This window comes from Eretmochelys imbricata, chromosome 2 (genome assembly GCF_965152235.1).
Source record: "Eretmochelys imbricata isolate rEreImb1 chromosome 2, rEreImb1.hap1, whole genome shotgun sequence".
Classification (NCBI taxonomy): Eukaryota; Metazoa; Chordata; order Testudines; family Cheloniidae; genus Eretmochelys; species Eretmochelys imbricata.
Genome location: NC_135573.1, coordinates 207,531,010 through 207,541,645, shown reverse-complemented (window position 1 = coordinate 207,541,645; position 10,636 = coordinate 207,531,010). Strand labels below are relative to the sequence as shown.

Below are 10,636 nucleotides of genomic sequence, written 5' to 3'. Positions count from 1 at the left end.
CCCCATTGGCCTGGAGCGGCGAACCGCGGCCAGTGGGAGCCGCGATCGGCCGAACCTGTGGACGCAGCAGGTAAACAAACTGGCCTGGCCCACCAGGGGCTTTCCCTGAACAAGCGGCAGCCCTAGTTTGAGAACTACTGATCTATAGGGGATGTACCGTGATTGTGAGTAAGACTCGGCTGGGATCGCCCTTCCCTCTGACTAAGGGGAGGACACACACAACTGGACTCTGAGGCTATGTCTACACTATGAAATTAGGTCAAATTTATAGAAGTCCGTTTTTTAGAAATTGTTTTTATATAGTCAATTGTGTGTGTCCCCACACAAAATGCTTTAAGTGCATTAAGTGCATTAACTCGGCGGAGTGCTTCCACAGTACCGAGGCTGGTGTCGACTTCCGAAGTGTTGCACTGTGGGTAGCTATCCCACAGTTCCCGCAGTCTCCGCCGCCCATTGGAATTCTGGGTTGAGATCCCAGTGCCTGATGGGGCAAAAAACATTGTCATGGGCGGTTCTGGGTACATGTCGTCAGGCCCTCTCTCCCTTCCTCCCTCCGTGAAAGCAACAGCAGACAATTGTTTCGCGCCTTTTTTCCTGAGTTACCTGTGCAGACGCCATACCACGGCAAGCATGGAGCCCACTCAGTTCACTGTCACCGTATGTCTCCTGGGTGCTGTCAGACTTGGTACAGCACTGCTACACAGCAGCAGCAACCCATTGCCTTGCGGCAGCAGACACTGCAATAGGCCTGAAAACCATCGTCATCATGTCCGAGGTGCTCCGGGCCGCCTTGGTAAGGTTGGTCAGGAGCGCCTGGGCAGACATGGGCCCAGGGACTAAATTAGGAGTGACTCAACCAGGTCATTCTCTTTAGTCCTGCAGGCAGTCCTATTGTACCATCTTCTGCTGGGCAGGGAGGAGATGAGGATGGCTAGCAGTTCTATTGCACCATCTTCACCGAGCAGCCAGGAGATGTGGATGGCTTGCAGTCCTACTGCACCGTCTGCTGCCAGCCAAAGATGTAAAAGATAGACAGAGTGGATCAAAACAAGAAATAGACCAGATTTGTTTTGTATTCGTTTGCTCCCCCCTCCCTCCCTCCGTGAAATCAACGGCCAACAATCATTTTGGTGAGATCTGTCAGGGGCACCTTGGAAACTTTAATGGAGATTCAGTCCTACCTGAACTACCAGAGGGAGGGATAGCTTAGTGGGTTGAGCATTGGCCTGCTAAACCCAGGGTTTTGAGTTCAATCCTTGAGGGGGCCATTCTGTGTGACAGTTGTTTTTGTTTCTCCTTGATGTATAGCCACCCCCTTTGTTGATTTTAATTCCCTGTAAGCCATGTCGTCAGTCGCCCCTCCCTCCGTCACAGCAATGGCAGACAATTGTTCCGCGCCTTTTTTCTGTGCAGACGCCATACCATGGCAAGCATGGAGACCGCTCAGATCACTTTGGCAATTAGGAGCACATTAAACACCACGCACATTATATGCAGCACCACGCAGCAAAATATGCAGCACCAGAACCTGGCAAAGTGAAACCGGGTGAGTAGGCAACGTCAGCTCAGTGACGTGAGTGATGAGGACATGGACACAGACTTCTCTCAAAGCACGGGCCCTGGCAACGTGGGCATCATGGTGCTAATGGGGCAGGTTCATGCGGTGGAACGCTGATTCTGGGCCTGGGAAACAAGCACAGACTGGTGGGACCGCATAGTGTTGCAGGTCTGGGACGATTCCCAGTGGCTGAGAAACTTTCACATGCATAAGGGTACTTTCATGGAACTTTGTGACTTGCATTCCCATGCCCTGAAGCGCATGAATACCAAGATGAGAGCAGCCCTCACAGTTGAGAAGCGAGTGGCGATAGCCCTGTGGAAGCTTGCAACGCCAGACAGCTACCAGTCAGTTGGGAATCAATTTGGAGTGGGCAAATCTACTGTAGGGGCTGCTGTGATGCAAATAGCCAACGTAATCAAAGATCTGCTGATATCAAGGGTAGTGACCCTGGGAAATGTGCAGGTCATAGTGGATGGCTTTGCTGCAATGGGATTCCCTAGGGAACCCATATCCCTGTCTTGGCACTGGAGAACCAAGCTGGCAAGTACATAAACCACAAGGGGTACTTTTCAATAGTGCTGCAAGCACTGGTGGATCACAAGGGACGTTTCACCAACATCAACGTGGGATGGCCGGGAAAGGTACAGAACGCTCACATCTTCAGGAACTCTGGTCTGTTTCAAAAGCTGCAGGAAGGGACTTTATTCCCAGACCAGAAAATAAACGTTGGGAATGTTGAAATGCCTATAGTTATCCTTGGGGACCCAGCCTACTGCTTAATGCCATCATGGCTCATGAAGCCATACATAGGCAGCCTGCCCAGTAGTCAGGAGCTGTTCAACTACAGGCTGAGCAAGTGCAGAATGGTGGTAGAACGTGCATTTGGATGTTTAAAAGTGCGCTGGTGCAGTTTACTGACTCGCTTAGACCTCAGCGAAACCAATATTCCCACTGTTATTACTGCTTGCTGTGTGCTCCACAATATCTGTGAGAGTAAGGGGCAGACGTTTATGGTGGGGGGGGGGGAGGTTGAGGCAAATCGCCTGGCCGCTGGTTATGCATAGCCACACACCAGGGCGGTTAGAAGAGCACAGGAGGGCACGGTGCGCATCAGAGAAGCTTTGAAAACCAGTTTCATGACTGGACAGGCTACGGTGTGAAAGTTCTGTTTGTTTCTCCTTGATGAAACCCCCCGCCCTTTGGTTCACTGTACTTCCCTGCAAGCTAACCACCCTTCCCTCCTCCCTTCAATCACCGCTGCAGAGGAAATAAAGTCATTGTTGCTTCATATTCATGCATTCTTTATTAATTCATCACACAAATAGGGGGATAACTGCTAAGGTAGCCCGGGAGGGGTGGTGGAGGAGAGGAGCATCGGGAGGGGTGGTGGAGGAGGGAAGGACAAGGCCACACAGCACTTTAAAAGTTTAAAACTTATTGAATGCCAGCCTTCTGTTGCTTGGGCAATCCTCTGGGGTGGAGTGGCTGGGTGGCCGGAGGCCCCCCCACCGCATTCTTGGGCGTCTGGGTGAGGAGGCTATGGAATTTGGGGAGGAGGGCAGTTGGTTACACAGGGGCTGTAGTGGCGGTCTGTGCTCCAGCTGCCTTTCCTGCAGCTCAACCATATGCTGGAGCATATTAGTTTGATTCTCCAGCAGCCTCAGCATTGAATCCTGCCTCCTTTCATCATGCTGCCGCCACCTTTCAGCTTCAGCCCTCTCTTCAGCCCGCCACCTCTCCTGCGGGTCATTTTGTGCTTTCCTGCACTCTGACATTGTCTGCCTCCATGCATTCATCTGTGCTCTGTCAGTGTGGGAGGACAGCATGAGTTCAGAGAACATTTCATCGCGAGTGAGTTTTTTTCGCCTTCTAATCTTCGCTAGCCTCTGGGAAGGAGAAGATCCTGTAATCCTTGAAACACATGCAGCTGGTGGAGAAAAAAAAAGGGACAATGGTATTTAAAAAGACACATTTTCTAGAACAATGGGTACACTCTTTCACAGTAAATCTTGCTGTTAACATTACATACACAGCACATGTGCTTTCGTTCCAAGGTCGCATTTTGCCTCCCCCCACCGTGTGGCTAGCCCCTCCCCCTTCCCTGTGGTTAACAGCGGGGAACATTTCTGTTCAGCAACGGGCAAACAGCCCAGCAGGAACGGGCACCTCTGAATGTCCCCTTAAGAAAACCACCCTATTTCAACCAGGTGACCATGAATAATATCACTCTCCTGAGGATAACACAAACATACAATGCAATGCTTTGTTCTACAATGATTCCCAACTACGTGCTACTGGCCTGGAGTGGTAAAGTGTCCTACCATGGTGGACGGAATAAGGCTGCCCTCCCCAAAGAAACCTTTTGCAAAGGCTTTGGGAGTACATCCAGTAGAGCCGCGAATGCCAGGGCAAATTAATCATTAAACATGCTTGCTTTTAAACCATGTATACTATTTTAAAAGGTACACTCACCAGAGGTCCCTTCTCCACCTGGCGGGTCCGGGAGGCAGCCTTGGGTGGGTTCGGAGGGTACTGGCTCCAGGTCCAGGGTGAGAAACAGTTCCTGGCTGTCGGGAAAACCAGTTTCTCCGCTTGCTTGCTGTGAGCTATCATCTTCCTCGTCTCCAAAACCTGCTTCCATGTTGCCTCCATCTCCATTGAAGGAGTCAAACAACACGGCTGGGGTAGTGGTGGCTGAACCCCCTAAAATAGCATGCAGCTCATCATAGAAGCGGCATGTTTGGGGCTCTGACCTGGAGCGGCCGTTTGCCTCTCTGGTTTTCTGGTAGGCTTGCCTCAGCTCCTTAAGTTTCACACAACACTGCTTTGGGTCCCTGTTATGGCCTCTGTCCTTCATGCCCTGGAAGATTTTGACAAATGTTTTGGCATTTCAAAAACTGGAACGTAGTTCTGATAGCACGGATTCCTCTCCCCATACAGCGATCAGATCCCATACCTCCTGTTCGGTCCATGCTGGAGCTCCTTTGCAATTCTGGGACTCCATCATGGTCACCTCTGCTGATGAGCTCTGCACTCACCTTCAGCTTGCCAAGCTGGCCAAACAGGAAATTGAAATTCAAAAGTTTGTGGGCCTTTTCCTGTCCACCTGGCCAGTGCATCTGAGTTGAGAGTGCTGTCCAGAGCGGTCACAATGGAGTACTCTGTGATAGTTCCCGGAGGCCAATACCATCAAATTGTGTCCACAGTACCCCAAATTCGACCTGGCAAGGCCGATTTCAGCACTAATCCCCTTGTCGGGGGTGGAGTAAGGAAATCGATTTTAAGAGCCCTTTAAGTTGGAAAAAAGGGATTTGTCATGTGGACGGGTGCAGGGTTAAATCGATTTAACGCTGCTAAATTTGACCTCAACTCCTAGTGTAGACCAGGGCTGAGGATGAGCTGGGAAACAGCCCCACCATCCCCTGCATCTGAAGCCCTGAACTTTGTAGGCTGTAAGCAGAAGGCTGGGGCCATGCCCTAAACTGAAAGGAAACAGGGAAGGTAGGAAGAGGCTCAGGGGGAGGCTGATCTAGGGTGGCAGCCCAAAAGGGCTGAGACACCCCTCATCTCTCTCCCTTTGGGCCAGGACTCAGTGGAGAGGGAAAGCCTTGGTCCCCTTACCCTTCTCTCTTCCCCTAGACTCCTGAGAGATCCTGGAGGATTCCAAGGGTGTACGATGAAATGTGGCTTGGCCACTGGAGTCGCAGACTGGCCAGAAGAGCCATCTCAAGGTTTGGGGAGATTGTTTGGCTCCTAGGTGGCAGGGCCAGGAGGCTCTGTGTGCTGCTCTCACCTGCAGGCTCTCAGCCACAGAACCTGACCAGAAGGCCTGCTGGCCCCCAACTGAAGCCCACTACAGACCACTTGTAGAGGAAGGGGCTACCCATGGTGAGTGAAAACATCTGAATCAGCCCAATGTGAGCAAGAGTGACAAAATCTGGCCCTGGGTGTGCAAATTGGTTTAGAATTCCCAACAAGTATTTTCCTCACACCTTAAAATGGGCTTGCTCTGAGTGTTGTGATTTTTAACACCATGTCTGTTCAGACTTTAGGTGTTGTATTAAAGCCTATACAGAATCACATACAAATGCAGTTCATAAAAAGAAATGTTTAGGGAAGTACTTGATTCCTCGATTAAGTCAGGGCATATGCACTAGTGTGGTGATAAATTCAGTATATGCACATTCAGGATCTCTGGTTAGGGCCAATGTTTGCCTGATTCAGCATAGCATGCTTTAATAATGTAATTCAATTCTTCCTCATTTTTAATATTATTTGAGCCCTTTAATATAATTTGGCGAGCTATTACAGTTGTTACAGCTGCTAGTTTTGCCCTTAATACTGATTTCACTTATGACCTCAGTCAGAACAAGATTTAAAGTTTGGGATGATGTAAGTGAATAAGGATTATTAGATTTATTCATATGGCAATTTAAATAAGAAACTGCCTGGCTTAAAATAAACGATAAATGAAAAATGCATGTGATTTATAGACCCATCCATTCTAAAGATTTATAAGTGGAGGAGGATGATGAAGTAAGAGACAGACCTGATTACATGAAATATGTAATTTTCATAATGCAATATTGGAAGCAAGCTGCTAAACACACCAGCATAACAATGATTGGCTAAGCAGTTCATTACAATATTACTGTACAGCTGGTATGCAGTGGCCATGCAGACCGCTGAGCATTTTTATTCCCTTTATCTCACAATGGGGGGAGAATATGTTCTGATGAAAAGGCTCTTCTTTTCACTCACTGCAATGGAGTCTCTCTCAGAGCATGCTCGGAAATTTGTATCCCTTTTAAGCTTTGTTTATTCTGCCCCCATTTCAGAGCCCAGCTGAATCTTCTCTATTTTCCCCACTTTCCTATGAACAGAAATGCAGGCATCCTCAAGGCCACACGCCATGATTCCTGCCCTGTCCTCTGCAGCTCATCCAACTGTCCAGAATCAGCCACAGAAGGGGATTGCTGCAGTGCCCTGCGTGGCATTCACTCCTTCACAAGGGTAGAGCATGCTCAGACACACTGTTGTGGAAACTAGAGGACCAAAAATATTGTTCAGCTTTTCTACAAGTTATCAGATAAGAGCAAACTAGTTTGTTCCCTGCATTAAGCTTATATTATATTGCGTGTCATAGATTTTAAGGCCAGAAAACCTTTATGATCATCTGACCTTCTGCACAACACAGGCCGCAGAATTTTACTGAGTGCTTCCTGAATTTTATCTCTTTATTTTAGCACTGAATAGGTGCCATTGAAGGGCAAAACTTCTTTCTGTGAATACTTGCTCCTGATTAATGTGTTATAAAGCCTCATGGATTACATAGATTAATAGTACTTTGACATCTCTAAACCCTAGAGCCCTATTGTGAACTGCAGCTTGAAGAAGTGTGTGCAATCTAATCACAAACAAACAAAAAACAGTGCACTGTCTGATGATTGTGACTCGGCAATGCACACTCACCTGCAGCTTTGGTTGAGGGTACCAGCCTATGCCACAGTAGAGGAATGAATAAACTTTTTATGGGGAAAAGTAACACATGCATTCAGAATGAAGGGGTCTTCAATAACATAATTTGCATGAAACAGAGTTGACCCAGAAAATACTAATCTAAATCCCAACCTGATTTGTATAGAGTAATTTAATTTCCTCCCTAGTAGTTATATGGATTTTATCAATTATACCAATTAAATTGTCAAGCAGATTTATTGACCAGTCATCCTCAAGACACTTTCTTTGATGTACTATTCTGGTATCATCAACTGGTCATGCATGTCTAATTTCAGGTTTTGGTGTCATTATGTGCATTTGAAAAGCAATCAGAATTCTCAAAAGGAAGGCTTGTAATAAATTACTGCTATGAGCCAAATTTTCAAAAGGGGTCGCTACATTTTTCACCTACAATTTTGTGCCTGCAATTAATGGGAGGTGCAATCAATTTAGATGCCTGATGATCTGAGTTGTGGGATATATGACAATTCTGACTACAAATCAGGCAGTTAGAGATCTGTATGTTAACAGCTACATTCCAAACTAGATTGCTTTTGCAAGAATGCATATGCAATTCATTGTGGATGCAAAATTTCAAGTACAAAATTAGAGGCCGCTTTTAAATTTGCCAACCTCTGTTTCTTTTTTACACTGAATTCTTTCTGTTCCTTGGTGTGCTAGTCAGTTGATATATTTTCTGAAATAACCTTGTTATCCACTGTGATTAATCTGACTAATAAAATAAATTTGAATTTGACAGAATGAATTAGAATCAAACACCTCATTTCCATGAAATGAGTTGCAAAAAATATATTTTTATGTGTTGCAGCTCTGGATTTCTTCTTAACCTATTTTAAAACATTACACACAGGCTTGCCAAGACAAGAGAAAAATGCCAGGAAAGTCAGCCACTGTCTGCTATTTGCAGTCAAAAAGAAATAAAGGTGCAAAATGGAGACCATTGCCTTGGAGAAGATTCACTAGTCAAACAGAAAAGAGCAAATCTAAGTAACAAGTAATCCATTCATTCGAATGTGTTTCCCGTCTCCCACTAGATGGGTTGCCGTAGACAGAGTAAGAGGAAAGCTGCAGAGTCAGTGGAAAGTGAAAGTAAAAGTATTCTGGGGTGTGATGCAGCCATCAGCCAGTTCTAGGGCAGACCACCACTTTTTAGAGTTAGGGAAGCCGACTTTCTAATCGCACAAAACTGAACACCCTAGGCCCGCCCCTTCCCCGAGGCCATGCTCCCCCCCCCCCCCCCGGCTCACCATATTCCCCCTCCCTCGGTAGTTCACTCCCCCCCCCCACACACACACACACGCTCACTCACTTTCACTGGGCTCAGGTGCGGGCTCTGGGGCAGGGCTGTGGATGAGGGGGTTGGGGGGGTACAGGAGGGGACTCCACGCTGGGGCACGGGCTTACCTCGGCAGCTCCTGGTCAGCAGGGCTAAGGCAGGCTCCCTGGCTGTCCTGGCACCGCGCTGCGCCCCAGAAGCAGCCAGCAGGTCCGGCTCCTAGGTGGCGGGGCCAGGAGGCTCTGTGTGCTGCTCTCACCTGCAGGCTCTCAGCTGCAGTTCCTGGCCAATGGGAGTGCAGAACTGGTGCTCGGGGTGGGGGTAGCATGTGGAGCACCATGGACCCCCCCGCCTAGGAGCCAGACCTGCTGGCCTCTTCCGAGGCACAGCACAGTGCCAGGACAGGTAGGGACTAACCTGCCTTAGCCCTGCAGCACTGCTGACCAGATTTTTACCGGCCCAGTCGGCAGTGCTGACCGGAGCTGCCAGGGTCCCTTTTCGACCGGGCATTCCAGTCAAAAAGTGAACACTTGGCAACCCTACGTTGTATTAAAGGATTGTTGGTGTTCAAGACAATGTGGAATCATCCTGTTCTTTCGGAGACCCCTGGTCCTATAGTATCGTCATGGTACGTTTCAGAGCTGTTCTCTGTATTTCCCTCCCCAAGCATTCAAAAACTATGAGTCAGGTCCCCAACCCCACCCCAAATCACGAGATTTGCTTTAAAGGTGCTTTTTAAAAAACACATTTAGGGAGGAGGGGGGGAATTTGCCTTCTAGTTACTGAGCCTTAAAGTACACTCTGGTCATGTTGTCAAGCTTTTCTTTCCAACCATGAGGACTAGAAACTTTCTTTTGTTCAATGGAAGATGAGATTCTCACCTATTCACATGCTTCCACAAGCTAGAGTTTAAGAAAAACACCTCCCAAAAATCATGACAGTTGGCAACACTATTGGGATTAGCTCCTAAATAGCACATTAGCAGGTAAAACTGCAAAGCGCTTTTAAACCAGATTACAAAGAAGTCAGTTTTTAGACAGTTTTACATGCTACTTGCCATTAATGTGTGTTATAAAAAGAATAAAAATAAATCAGGAGCAGGCCACCAGACAGTGGGGTGACAGTGATAGTTAGCACTCTTCTTGAACCCCCATAATTAGTGTAAAGATCTGATAGTCTCTCCAAAATTAACTCATGTCATCCAGCTGGGCCATTTCATCTTCAGTCACTGAAAGTCAAAGTTCCATAAATGCTATACCTACCTTGAGCCAGAATCCCACTACCGACTGTCTTTAGCATTGCAATATTTATTCTGACGGGAAATGCTAGTACAGAACTATCATCAGCTAAAGTGCTTTATGGAACAGATTAGCCACAGCTGCAATGAAAATTAACCACCTGGTCTAGGATGAGTCAGTATGTTATGATGAAAAGTGCCTAGTGAAATAAAGATGCTAGCCTGAAATGACTTGTTAGCAGAATTTACAACAATCCTTACAACACTGGCATTTTCCAGCCAAACGCATGCCGGTGAGCATGTGTACGTATCTGCAGCACACACAAAGTACAGAGCCAAACAACACTTGCCTCCGTGCCAATGTCCTTTCCCAAAATTCCCATGCACAAGGCAGCTACAGCTGGCACGTACTGAGCATGAGCAGTCGGGTGCTGCTGGTGTTGCCAGCAGCACTAAACACTACACAAGAAGTTCCCTAGGGAGGTGGTGGAATCTCCATCCTTAGAGGTTTTTAAGGCCCGGCTTGACAAAGCCTTGGCTGGGATGATTTAGTTGGGGTTGGTCCTGCTTTGAGCAGGGGATTGGACTAAATGATCTCCCGAGGTCCCTTCCAGCTGTAATATTTTATGATTCTAAGCTGTTTTACTGGGTGTGTTGCATGGCCATGGAACGGTGTCCCCTGTTCACTAAAAATCACCAGGAGCCCTCTACTGGAGGCAGCGTAGGGCTACATCCTTTCTACAGCTGTTACCTTTAGCACCTCCCGAGACATTCTGCCTAACTCCTCTCCCATGCACTACCATTGCCGCTTCTCCATTCCAAAATACAGCTCTGGTTGATAGGACCCTTACATGTGCCTCAGAATCCCCTTCCTCCTGAGGCTGTGCAAGAACAGAAGACTAAGAACCTTGATCAAAGGATGCTCGTGCAAGAAACAAGCAGATACACCTCAACAGACCAAGATGTGGAACAGGAATGCTTTTAAAACAGCAAAGGAAAAGGGTTTTTCAAAATGTTTAAAGAAATTTGTGAAATGGTTTTA

The 10,636-nt window shown here is 47.4% G+C and overlaps 1 long non-coding RNA gene across 1 annotated transcript; it reads right to left on the bottom strand.

The window, feature by feature from the left end:
• Positions 1-2,845: 2,845 nt before the first annotated feature.
• Positions 2,846-4,087, bottom strand: LOC144260653 (uncharacterized). Its single transcript, XR_013345041.1, has 2 exons — positions 4,034-4,087; positions 2,846-3,488 (listed from the first exon to the last, which is right to left on the bottom strand). It is a non-coding gene; the product is annotated as an uncharacterized LOC144260653 (long non-coding RNA).
• Between the last annotated feature and the right edge of the window lie 6,549 nt (positions 4,088-10,636).